This window comes from Salmo salar, chromosome ssa01, assembly GCF_905237065.1.
Source record: "Salmo salar chromosome ssa01, Ssal_v3.1, whole genome shotgun sequence".
Classification (NCBI taxonomy): Eukaryota; Metazoa; Chordata; class Actinopteri; order Salmoniformes; family Salmonidae; genus Salmo; species Salmo salar.
Window position 1 is genome coordinate 126,794,866 of NC_059442.1, and position 14,208 is coordinate 126,809,073.

Below are 14,208 nucleotides of genomic sequence, written 5' to 3' on the forward strand. Positions count from 1 at the left end.
CTAACATAATCTAACTTTATGCTTTCGCCGTAAAGCCTTTTTGAAATCGGACAACGTGGTTAGATTAAGGAGATGTTTATCTTTCAAAGGGTGTAAGATAGTTGTATGTTTGAGAAATTTGAATTATGACATTTAATTGTTTTCAAATTTGGCGCCCTTGATATTTCACCTGCTGTTGATAGGGTGTACCAGGGGTGGGACGCTTGCGTCCCACGTTCCCAGACAGGTTAAATGATTGTATTATGTAGGATGCTACATTTTTGACCAGTTGCAATTGTAAGTAGGCCTAATAAAATAAATTCTACTCTTATTAGGCTGTTAAGCCTCATAGCCTACCTCAGGCAGTTAAGTTTTTTTTATATAGGTCTAGGCTCCAAAGAAATAGACTCCTATAAAGCCCTCTTGTTGTTTGTAAAGTCAAATTAAAATGAAGATTATTGTTGAAATGAATTGCTCGACTGGTGTAGGTTTTCTCCATCTGTTGGTGTGCAACACTTGCATAACAAGTTAGCTATATTTTCAGCACCAGCCACTGTTTACCTCCTATTGATTGTGCTGCGGTTGCCGGCAGTTGTTTTTTAAATTGAAGCTTTATTTAACTAGGCAAGTCAGGTAAGAACAAATTCTTATTTACAGTGAAGGCCTACCCCGGCCAAACCCGGATGACGTCGGGCCAATTGTGCGCCGCCCTATGGCACTCCTAATCACGGTCGGATGTGATACAGCCTAAATTCGAACCAGGGACTGTAGTAAAGCCTCTTTCACCGAGATGCAGTGCCTTAGACCGCTGTACCACTCGGGAGCCATGATATATTTTTTCTTCAGAACATTAACCGTGTGTAGATAGATACGTGTGTAGGTAGATAGATAGATAGATAGATAGATAGATACAAATGATTTGTTGTAAGTTGGGGAGGGGGGGTTGGGTGTTCACACCTAGCTCAAGTTGGGGGGGCTAATAGCTCGGCTATTAGACAATTCTTTAGTAAAGGTTGAATAGTCTATTGTTCAGCTAATAGCCCATCCTGCTACGCTTGTGAAAAACGAATAATAATACTTTTCCCCCTTTCCACGTTAAAGATTCCAATTAATAAATTGTTTTTAGCCACAATTGGCCCCAACCCTAATTAATACATTTGGGCACAGTCGATAGCGTGCTGGACTTCAGGCTAGAATGTTAAGGGTTCGAAACCTGCTCCCTTCTTGTTTCATTACATTATTATTCCGGTCTCAGAGCAAATAGCCTGGATTGTTACTCCCATCTTGTTCCTCGTTCTCTTCCACGCGTCATTCAGCACGCTTGTGGGAGTGCTGGCAGGATGTACTGTTTTTTTATTCTGTATATATGAATTACAAATCAATCACGTTTCTAGTCTTTTGCATAGTTACAATGTGTAATCATTGACGTCCCAGGAGCAGGAGTGGTAAACACTGTTGAAGTGTATAATTGTAATACATGCATGCAGACACAGCATCATTAAAATAATGGAGTTTGATACACTTGGTATTGGATATGACTGAGAAAAAAAACTTGCTAAGTAGTGATTTTCGTAAATTAACTTTATGACAAAAAAATATGCATAATCGTTAACATTAACTAACATATTCTTCTCAATTGTATGTTTTTTGCTTGACTCGTTATGACGTTATAACTACTTACATTTGCTTGCCCGTAATGTTTTGTCAGCCATCTTGGCTGAAGAAAGTCACCAGGGACGGGTGGCTCCATCAAATTCGTCATTGGAACCACACGATATGATTGGTCATATAAAAACCTTGGGACCCAAATGTATAATGAGTGCTCTAACTCCCCCTTGTGGTGGTCTGGAGCAATGAAGCCGTGACACTGGGTACCTCTAAGTCCTGCGTGTAAACTTGCAACTTTTAAAGGAGGAATCACTGTTTCAGAGCAAAAAGCCTTGAGGTCGAAGGAATTGTTCGTGGGGCTCCAAGACAGGATTGTGTCGAGGCACAGATCTGGGGAAGGGTACCAAAACATTTCTGCAGCATTGAAGGTCCCCAAGAACACAGTGGACTCCATCATTCTTAAATGGAGGAAGATTGGAACCACCAAGACTTCCTAGAGCTGGCCGCCTGGCCAAACTTAGCAATCGGGGAGAAGGGCCTTGGTCAGGGAGATGACCAAGAACCCGATGGTCACTCTGACAGAACTCCAGAGTTCCTCTGTGGAGAAGGGAGAAGCTTCCAGAAGGACAACCGTCTCTGCAACACTCCACCAATCAGGCCTTTATGGTAGAGTGGCCAGACGGAAGCCACTCCTCAGTAAAAAGCACATGACAGCCCGCTTGGAATTTGCCAAAAGGCATCTCAAGGACTCTCAGACCATGAGAAACACCATTTTCTGGTCTGATGAAACCAAAATTGAAATATTTGGCCTGAATGCCAAGCCTAACGTCTGGAGGAAACCTGGCACCATCCTTATGGTGCATCAGGTGAAGTTTTGGAACAGGCGTGAGCCAACACATGGAGTAATGAGTAGGATTCTGTGGGAAGATCTCAATTGCATATTCCTCACATCCTCTCTCCTTGTCTCCTTCTCAAAACACATTGGATGAGAAAGCCAGAGGTCCTCTGGCTTTCTCATCCAATGTGTTTTGAGAAGGAGAGTATGCAAAGAGTATGCAATTGGGATTTTCCCTGTGTTTTTTATAACCCAACAGTTCTCAAACATTGTACCTAGAGAGCTACCGTCCTATAGGATTTCAATCCAACCCAACCCTAATCAAGCTCACTTGTTGGAGTGGAAACCTACAAGACGGTTGCTCTTCAGGAACATGTTTGTAACTAATGCTAAGTGACGTGTGAATGGCATTGTAAGTGTGTAATTGTTGTTTTAAAATAACATTCTTTATTGAAATATTTTTTGAAATACAACGACAGCTGGGAGTAGCTGTCGTTGGCCTCAACCTAGATGTTCTCCACTCAGCGTCCACTCCAGGGTGATCCGATAAGAGACCAGTCTGTATTGCCTAGATGGACAGAAAATAAATGCATGATGATTTTATATACAACAATCAGGAAAATGAATGGGCCTATACAACATGAAATATAACAGGCTCAGGGATCATTAAGCAGATTCATTGATAAGCTGTATTGATGATGGCTCAATACATTTACATTTAGGTAATTAAGCAGATGCTCTTATCCAAAGTGACTAACAGGAGCATTTAGGATTAAGTGCCTTGCTCATGGGCACATAAACAGACTTGGAACCACACACCCTTGCCACTGAATAGCAGGCTAGTGATTGCTTTGCAATGCTTGCATTTAGCCACTGATTCCTTCCAAACCACTCATTGTCGAATTTGCGATTTCCAACTTGTGTAATGTTTATGCCCAGTGGCTGATGATCACCGATACGTTTTATCTATAATTTCTCTTCATTATTTCTCTTCATATGACAAGTATTAAAAAGGATTTGCCAGTAGATTGTCGACTTGATTCATAACGTTGACTGCTAGCTTGCTAGCTAAGATTTTGAAAGTATGATGTTGACATGATCAGTCCAATCAAAGCTACTGTAGATATAACGTGATTTGACGTAGTTTTATCTGTGGCCAATGACCTTGAGCATTCTTGGATGGGCACTTCTAATATAACTCTATGGCAGCACCCAAGGGGCTTGCATTTTCGAGCTCTCCCCATAGATTTTGCAGTGACATAGTGTCCCCATGAGTGACAGAACATGGTGCAACTAGAGAACATTACCCATCCCTATGCTCCGTATTTTCCGCTGGCTGCCCCACCACCACCACAGAAAGGACTGAGCTAGGCTGAAAAACCTGCATTTTGGAGCTGCCTTAATCAAGAAAGCAAAAAAGAGAGGACGTTTCTTTTTTTTGCTGAGTTTATATAGAAACCAGACAACAAAGTTTAAATTAAGTCTCTGAAATCGATAAATCAACATTTCCCCAAGCAACTGGGAAAGTGAGTGATCAGTTATGTACAACAGCGAACAAATCAGTTGGTAAAGCGGCGTGGCGACACGAATACAACAAGGCATGTCTTCCCCCGGAGGAAAAGACAAGGAGCAACTTGGAGAGGCAAAAGAGAGTAATGAACTGTTAAAGGCTATCCAGGGAAACATAGCTAAAATGTTCTCAATGCACACCAAAACAAACAAACTGCTTCAATTTGTTATTACAAAAGTCAATTTGCTCGAAAAGATAGTAGAGGCTATTGTATCAGTGGTCAAACTGATATCAGAGGAGCTTGACATGGATATATCACCAGAAGATCTGGAATGATGCCAAAGGATCGGCAGAAGAAAGATAAATACCTGCGCATGGTAATCTTCAAACTGTGGAACCATCAGACCAAAATAAACATTCTGAGGGCACAGGGGAGGAAGGAGATCAAAATCCATGGCCGGTCAATTTGATTCGTCCAGGACCTGTCTGCTAATCTAATAAATAAATGCAAGGAATATATTCTGATCAGACAGTCACTGGAGGAAAAGGGAATAAAGTCTCAGATCCGCTTCCCGGCAGTGCTGTGGGTATGGAAGGGAATGCAAAGGATGGAATTCACAAGCACCGATGAAGCCCTGATCAAGCTACATGTTACGTCCTGACCAGTAGAGGGAGTATTTGTATTATATATTTGGTCAGGACGTGGCAGAGGGGTATTTGTTTCATATGGTTCGGGTTGTGTGTGTTATTAAAGGGGTGTTTGGTTTATGTAGTCTGGGGTTTTGAGTAATTGTTCTAGTGTTAGTTTTCTATGGTGTTCTAGTTTGTATATTTCTTTGTGGTTTGTGTGGCTCTCGATCAGGAACAGCTGTTCATCGTTGTTCCTGATTGGGAGTCATATTTAAAATGCTTGTTTTCACCTGTTTAGTTGTGGGTAGTTGTCTTTAGCACTGCTGTTGTGAGTATAGCCTGTTAAACTGTCTTTTGTCGTTCTTCGTTTTGTTATTTTTTCCGTGCTCTCTGTATTTAATAAATAATCAAGATGAGCATCCACATTCCTGCTGCGTTTTGGTCGTCTCTACCCAACGACACCCGTGACAGAACTACCCACCACAAAAAGACCAAGCAGCGGAGGAAGGAGAAAAGGGATTTTGAGATGGACTGGCGGGAGAAATGGACCTGAGAGTAAATTCTGGATGGGGCTGGACCTTGGCACCAGGCTGGGGAATACCGTCGCCCACAGGAAGAAATAGAGGAAGCTAAGGCAGAGAGGCGTCGGTACCATGTACGCGATGATGGAGAAGCACAAGAGGCACCCCCAATAATTTTTTTTGGGGGGGGGCACACGTGTAGTTTGGCTGGGCCAAGGATGAGCCCTAAGCCAGCTACCCGTGCTTATATGGAGAACTGTATGGAGTGGAGGGCGCTGATGTTTGAAGAAGTGCGCAAGATCTCGCCCATACGCACGCACAGTCCAGTGCGAGTTTTTCCAGCCCCTCGCAGATGCCGTGCTAGAGTGGGCATCCAGCCTGGAAGGAGGATGCCTGCGCAGCGCGTCTGGTCACCGGTGCGCCTCCTAGAACCAGGGTACCCTACGCCCGCTCTACGCACGGTAACCATCAGGCCCCTGCACAGCCCAGTTCGCCCTGTACTAGCACCCCACTCGTACAGGGCTGCTAGTTCCATCCAGCCAGGACGGGTTGTGCAGGAGGTGCGATCAAAACCGCCTGTGCGCCTCCATGGCTCAGTATTGCCAGTTTCCGCCTCTCGTGCTGACCCGGAAGTGCGAACCCCTAGTCTGGCACGTCCAGTACCAGCACCACGCATCAAGCTTCCAGTGAGTGAGCCTAGTCCTACTCAGCCTATTCCCGCTCCTCGCACTAGCCATGAGGTGCGTGTTCCCAAACTGGCATTTCCAGTACCAGCACCACGCATCAGGCTTCCAGTGCGTAATATTAGTTCCACTCAGACGGTTCCTGCTTCCCGCACTAGCCCTGGGGTGCGTGTCTCCAGCCTGGTACCTCCACTACCAGCCCCACGCATCAGGCTTCCAGTGCGTCAGCCCAGCCTCGAGCTTCCGGAAACAGTGCCCCGTCCAGAGTATCCGACAACAGTGCCCCGTCCAGAGTATTTGGCAACAGTGCCCCGTCCAGAGTATCCGACACTGAAAATACAAAGGGGTAAATATAGCATGTACAGTTGAAGTCGGAAGTTTACATACACTTAGGTTGGAGTCATTTAAAACTCGTTTTTCAACCACTACACACATTTCTTGTTAACAAACTATAGTTTTGGCAAGTCAGTTAGGACATCTACTTTGTGCATGACACATGTCATTTTTCCAACAATTGTTTACAGACAGATTATTTCACTTATAATTCACTGTATCACAATTCCTGTGGGTCAGTAGTTTACATACACTAAGTTGACTTTGCCTTTAAACAGCTTGGAAAATTCCAGAAAATTATGCCATGGCTTTAGAAGCTTCTGATAGGCTAATTGACATCATTTGAGTCAATTGAAGGTGTACCTGTGGATGTATTTCAAGGCCTACCTTCAAACTCAGTGCCTCTTTGCTTGACATCATGGGAAAATCTAAATAAATCAGCCAAGACCTCAGAAAAAGAATTGCAGACCTCCACAAGTCTGGTTCATCCTTGGGAGCAATTTCCAAACGCCTGAAGGTACCACATTCATATGTACAAACAATAGTATGCAAGTATAAACACCATGGGACCATGCAGCTGTCATACTGCTCAGGAAGGAGATGCGTTCTGTCTCCTTGAGATGAATGTACTTTGGTGTGAAAAGTGCAAATCAATCCCAGAACAACAGCAAAGGACTTTGTGAAGATGCTGGAAGAAACAGGTACAAGTATGTATCTCCACAGTAAAACGAGTCCTATATCGACATAACCTGAAAGGCCGATCAGCAAGGAAGAAACCACTGCTCCAAAAACCCCATAAAAAAGCCAGACTAAGGTTTGCAACTGCACATGGGACAAAGATCGTACTTTTTGGAGAAATGTCCTCTGGTCTGATGAAACAAAAATGGAACTGTTTGGCCATAATGACCATCATTATGTTTGGAGGAAAAACAGGGAGGCTTGCAAGCAGAAGAACACCATCCCAACCGTGAAGCACAGGGGTGGCAGCATCATGTTGTAGGGGTGCTTTGCTGCAGGAGGTACTGGTGCACTTCACAAAATAGATGACATTATGAGGAAGGACAATTATATGCATATATTGAAGCAACATCTCAAGACATCAATCAGGAAGTTAAAGCTTGTTCGCAAATGGGTCTTCCAAATGGACAATGACCCCAAGCATACTTCCAAAGTTGTGGCAAAATGGCTTAAGGACAACAAAGTCAAGGTATTGGAGTGGCCATCACAAAACCCTGACCTCAATTCTATAGAAAATTTGTGGGCAGAACTGAAAAAGCGTGTGCGAGTAAGGAGGCCTACAAACCTGACTCAGTTACACCAGCTCTGTCAGGAGGAATGGGCCAAAATTCACCCAACTTATTGTGGGAAGCTTGTGGAAGGCTACCCAAAATGTTTGACCCAAGTTAAACAATTTCAAGGCAATGCTACCAAATACTAATTGAGTGTATGTAAACTTCTGACCCACTGGGAATGTGATGAAAGAAATAAAAGCTGAAATAAATCATTCTCTCTACTATTATTCGGACATTTCACATTTCTTAAAATAAAGTGGTGATCCTAACTGAACTAAGACAGGGAATTTTACTAGGATTAAATGTCAGGAGTTTAAATGTATTTGGCTAAGGTGTATGTAAACTTCCGACTTCAACTGTATGTCAATAACCATTCTATAGATGGGCGTGTGTGTGTGCAGGGCCTACACAAGCACCCCCTACCAAACCACCCCCACCCCTTCCTAGTGTCACACTGATTCACCTAATGATAAAGATGAAGCCATAGGCTACTCACGTGATGGCCGAGGCGCTCGTCGTGGCAATAGCCTATCTCAATCTAATGACATTTACAGTTAACAAAAATGTGTACTTAATCCAGTATAAACTAGTGTATAGCAATTATTACATTAGACAACATTCACAAATTTTACAGCACAATGGCAGAGTCTTGTCTTAAGTGTAAAACTAACAAGGACTCAAAATCCATTCCTTTTGGGAACGCAATAGTCCAAAAGTTATGGGCAGAGTTAGCAAGTTTGCTGTCAGAAGTATTAAAATGTAAATGTACTTTTAATACGTCTGTCTGCATATTTCAAGAGATGGCATGTGAGGGTGCAGTGAGATACCCAATGGGTGTGAACAGATGGGTCTGGGCGGGTGTGATGTCATTGATGGTTGTGTATGTACAGTACCAGTCAAAGGATTGGACACACCTACTCATTCCAGGGTTTGTAATTTTTTATATATTTTTTTATTTAGACATCAAAACTATAAAATAACACACATGGAATCATGTAGTAACCAAAAAAGTGTTAAACAAATCAACATACATTTTATATTCTTAAAGATTGCCACACTTTGCCTTGATGACAGCTTTGCACACTCTTGGCATTCTCTCAACCAGCTTCATGAGGTAGTCACCTGGAATGCATTTCAATTAACAGGTGTGCCTTGTTAAAAGTACATTTGTGGAATGTCTTTCCTTCATAATGCGTTTGACCCAATCAGTTGTGTTGTGACTCGGTAGGGGTGGTATACAGAAGATAGCCCTATTTGGTAAAATACCAAGTCCATATTATGGCAAGAACAGCTCAAATAAGCAAAGAGAAACAACAGTCCATCATTTTTATATTTAACTTGGCAAGCTAGTTAAGAACAAATTCTTATTTACAATAACAGCCTAGGAACAGTGGGTTAACTGCATTTTTCAGGGGCAGAACAACAGATTTTACCTTGTCAGCACAGGGATTCGAACTTGCAACGTTTCAGTTACTGGCCCAACGCTCTAACCACTAATCTGCCTGCCGCCCCATGAAGACATGAAGGTTAGTCAATGCAGAACATTTCAAGAACCTTGAAAGTTTCTTTCTTCAAGTGCAGTCGCAAAAACCAGGCGCAGAGTTGGTGAACGTGTGATCTCTGCATGTGTAGTTTCCACCGTGAAGCATGGAGGAGGAGGTGTGATGGTGTTGGGGTGCTTTGCTGGTGAAACTGTCAGTGATTTATTTAGAATTCAAGGTACACTTAACCAGCATGGCTACTACAGCATTCTGCAGTGATACGCCATCCCATCTGTTTTGCGCTTAGTGGCACTATCATTCGTTGTTCAGCAGGACAATGAACCAAAACAAGGGCTGTTTGACCAAGTAGAGTGATAGAGTGCTGCATCAGATGACCTGGCCTCCACAATCACCTGACCTCAACCCAACTGAGATGGTTTGGGATGAGTTGGACCACAGAGTGACGGAAAAGCAGCCAACAAGTGCTCAGCATATGTGGGAACGCCTTCAAGACAAGAAAATAGAAAAACATTCCTCGTGAAGCTGGTTGAGAGAATGCCAAGAGTGTGCAAAGCTGTCAAGGCAAAGGGTGGCTACTTTGAAGAATCTAAAATATATTTTGATTTGTTTAATACTTTTTTGGTTACTACTCCATGTGTGTTATTTCATAGTTTTGATGTCTTCACTATTATTCTAAAATGTAGAAAATAGTAAAAATAAACATAAACCCTTGAATGAGTAGGTGTGTCCAAACGTTTGACTGGTACTGTATGTTTTGTATTGTTTGAAAAAATAAAACACTGAGGTTTATTAATAATACACTGTGTTTAATACACAGAGAGGTGACTAACAACACTGTTTAATACAATGTTTGGAAACTCCAGTCTCTCATTCTTCGTCCCAAATGGCACCCGATTCCATTCCTTATATAGTACACCACTTTTGACCAGAGACCTAGGGGTGATGTTGTGGACACTTGTATGTTGTTGTTTGTATGTTGTTGTTTGTATGTATTGTAAAAATAAATGTTTTATATCATCACTTTTAGTTACAGGATTAATGATTTTTGTATTATGTTACTTAGGGTGACACACAGGTGCGTCAATAGACTCCTAATAACTGACAGAGCAGAGGTTGGCTACATCAGGACTATCATACAACACAGATAAGATACCACTAGATATAGTTCTCATGGTCAGCAGCCAATTGTTCACATCGGACATCATGTGGTGATCACATCACACGTTATCACACCTTACCACGTGGGTCTATTCTCCAATAATGTATGGGGAGATTCTCATTTGGGAAAAAGACCGTCCTTCGTCCTCTTTCCTCCGTGACCTGGAAACTGATAAGTGGTCGAGGAGTATATCATTTCGTTAGTAGGCAAACAGAAGAGCGCCACCTCTCCTCGATAGCTACTTTTCATCGAGGATACTAATGTGTATCCTACCATAGAAGAGTTTTGAAATCTGCCACACCCCCTTAATCAGCTTTTGTTTTGTCAGAGAAGAAAAACATGCACACGTTTAAAGGTGCAATATGCAGAACTTGCTCCGACATTTCCTGGAGGATAAAATGTTAATAGTTCGCCTAATTTCAGTTTATGTGACAAAACAAGTAAGAATAGTGTAGAGAATCATTGTACCATCTAAACCGCAGGTAAATCTTTTTTTTAATAACCAGAATACATTTTTTTCAGCTGTTTGAAGCTGGTATACAAAACTGAAAGTAGAAGACACAAAAGCAAAACTTAAGAAAGTGAATCATATAAATAGTACACATAGAACAGATACTACTGCTTCTTAAACTTTCAATGAGAATGACATATCCATAACTCACATTTCTATGTGAATTTGGTCGGGTGGCCCAAAAAGTTACATTAAAAACAACATGCTACTTATTGTTTTATCTATAAAATGTCTTGCACAATTAACTTCATTTGTTTTGATCACTTTACCCATTTATTTACCCATTTACTTTACCCATTTATCCACCCCGTAAATGTAATTTGCCTAATGACGCACGAGTGGAGAAGGACCGTCTCATGTCAAGCAAGTGCATTTCCATGCCAGTTCACTCTCCTCGCCGACTTTCCTCGATTACCTTTGACCTTGTTCAAAAGGACGGTGGAGAGAGGATGCAGGAGGTGAAGAAATCTAACTGATAAAAGAACATTATACACTGCTCAAAAAAATAAATGGAACACTAAAATAACACATCCTAGATCTGAATGAATGAAATAATCTTATTAAATACTTTTTTCTTTACATAGTTGAATGTGCTGACAACAAAATCACACAAAAATAATCAATGGAAATCCAATTTATCAACCCATGGAGGTCTGGGTCACACTCAAAATTAAAGTGGAAAACCACACTACAGGCTGATCCAACTTTGATGTAATGTCCTTAAAACAAGTCAAAATGAGTCTCAGTAGTGTGTGTGGCCTCCACGTGCCTGTATGACCTCCCTACAACGCCTGGGCATGCTCCTGATGAGGTGGCGGATGGTCTCCTGAGGGATCTCCTCCCAGACCTGGACTAAAGCATCCGCCAACTCCTGGACAGTCTGTGGTGCAACGTGGCGTTGGTGGATGGAGCGAGACATGATGTCCCAGATGTGCTCAATTGGATTCAGGTCTGGGGAACGGGCGGGCCAGTCCATAGCATCAATGCCTTCCTCTTGCAGGAACTGCTGACACACTCCAGCCACATGAGGTCTGGCATTGTCTTGCATTAGGAGGAACCCAGGGCCAACCGCACCAGCATATGGTCTCACAAGGGGTCTGAGGATCTCATCTCGGTACCTAATGGCAGTCAGGCTACATCTGGCGAGCACATGGAGGGCTGTGCGCTCCCCCAAAGAAATGCCACCCCACACCATGACTGACCCACCGCCAAACCGGTCATGCTGGAGGATGTTGCAGGCAGCAGAACGTTCTCCACGGCATCTCCAGACTGTCACGTCTGTCACATGTGCTCAGTGTGAACCTGCTTTCATCTGTGAAGAGCACAGGGCGCCAGTGGCGAATTTGCCAATCTTGGTGTTCTCTGGCAAATGCCAAACGTCCTGCATGGTGTTGGGCTGTAAGCCCAACCCCCACCTGTGGACGTCGGGCCCTCATACCACCCTCATGGAGTCTGTTTTTGACCGTTTGAGCAGACACATGCACATTTATGGCCTGCTGGAGGTAATTTTGCAGGGCTGTGGCAGTGCTTCTCCTGCTCCTCCTTGCACAAAGGCGGAGGTAGCGGTCCTGCTGCTGGGTTGTTGCCCTCCTACGGCCTCCTCCACGTCTCCTGATGTACTGGCCTGTCTCCTGGTAGCACCTCCATGCTCTGGACACTACGCTGACAGACACAGCAAACCTTCCTGCCACAGCTTGCATTGATGTGCCATCCTGGATGAGCTGCACTACCTGAGCCACTTGTGTGGGTTGTAGACTCCGTCTCATGCTACCACTAGAGTGAAAGCACCGCCAGCATTCAAAAGTGACCAAAACATCAGCCAGGAAGCATAGGAACTGAGAAGTGGTCTGTGGTCCCCACCTGCAGAACCACTCCTTTATTGGGGGTGTCTTGCTAATTGCCTATAATTTCCACCTGTTGTCTATTCCATTTGCACAACAGCATGTGAAATGAATTGTCAATCAGTGTTGCATCCTAAGTGGACAGTTTGATTTCACAGAAGTGTGATTGACTTGGAGTTACATTGTGTTGTTTAAGTGTTCCCTTTATTTTTTTGAGCAGTATATATTCTAATTGGATGTTACAGGATGCACTGAAGGTCAGTCTCAGGTTGCAAATGCCCTATAATGTCTAAAGTCATAGCCTTTCCACCAGAGTACAAATTATACTGTGACATTAGGGGGAGCCTCTATTGGGTATACAGTGCTGTGAAAAAGTATTTGCCCCCTTTCAAATGTTCTCTACTTTTGCATATTTTTTATACTGAATGTTATCAGGTCTTCAAACAAAACCTAATATTAGATAAAGGGAACAAATGAAAAAATAATACAACAATTACATACTTATTTCATAAACAAGCTCCCTGTGTGAAAAAGTAATTGCTCCCTTACACTCAATAACTGGTCATGCTCTAGTTGTTGATCAGTCTCTCACGTCACTGTAGAGGAATTTTGGCCCACTCTTCCATGCAGAACTGCTTTAACTCAGCGACATTTGTGGGTTTTCAAGCATGAACTGCTCGTTTCAAGTCCTGCCACAACATGTCAATTGGGATTAGGTCTGGACTTTGACTAGGCCATTCCAAAACTTCAAATTCACTTTTTTTTTTTCCGTTTTCATGTAGACTTGATTGTGTGTTTTGGATCATTGTCTTGCTGCATGACCCAGCTGCGCTTCAGCTTCAGCTCACAGACAGATGGCCTGACATTCTCCTGTAGAATTCTCTGATACAGAGCAGAATTCATGGTTCCTTCTATTAAGGAAAGTCGTCCAGGTCCTGAGGCAGCAAAGCATCTCCAAACCATCACACTACCACCACATTGCTTGACCGTTGGTATAAGGTTCTTACTGTGGAATGCAGTGTTTGGTTTTTACCAGTCATAATGGGACCCATGTCGTCCAAAAAGTTATACTTTAGACTCATCTGTCCATAGAACATTCTTCCAAGAATCTTGATGATAATCCAGGTGCTTCCAGGTCCTTTTTGGAAAACTCGAGTCAACTTTTTTGGACGAGATGGGTCCCATTATGTCTGGCGAAAACCAAACACTGCATTCCACAGTAAGAACCTTAAACCAACGGAAACCAACGATCAAGCATGGTGGTGGTAGGGTTATGGTGGGCAATTACTTTTTTCACACGGGAATTGGGTGTTGCATATCTTTGTTAATTAAATAAACAAAATAAGTATATATATATATATGTTTTGTTTTGTTTATTTGTAAACTCAGGTTACTTTTATCTAATATTAGGTTTTGGTTGAAGATTTGATAACATTCAGTATCACAAATATGCAGAAATAGAGTAATCAGAATGGAGGCTAATACTTTTTCACAGCACTGTAAATTCTTTATGGGCCTAATAGGAATGTCGTTTAATGGTAAAAAAAAAAAATACTAGGCTGATTGTCAAACAAATCACTTCTAAAAGTAGGCTACTCCAAAATAATTCCAACATCCAAACAGTGCACTGTGCACGCACCAATTGATGAATGGAAAGATCTGTTACAAAAGTGTAATGACATTCAGCGATTTTCATTAGGCCTACTACAGTGGCGTGTATTTATAGATGCCAAGGGAAGCCATGCTTCCCCAAAAATGTGAACAATAATAATAAATAAAATCTATTTTAAATAATGTTTCATAA

The 14,208-nt window shown here is 42.5% G+C and overlaps 1 long non-coding RNA gene across 1 annotated transcript in view; it reads right to left on the bottom strand.

Annotated features, from left to right (window-relative positions):
• LOC123724518 (uncharacterized) overlaps positions 1-1,720 on the bottom strand; it is a 3,877-nt gene extending 2,157 nt beyond the window's left edge. The window contains exon 1 of the long non-coding RNA XR_006757105.1: positions 1,661-1,720. This is a non-coding gene — a long non-coding RNA (uncharacterized lncRNA). The remainder of the gene's footprint in view (positions 1-1,660) is intronic.
• Between the last annotated feature and the right edge of the window lie 12,488 nt (positions 1,721-14,208).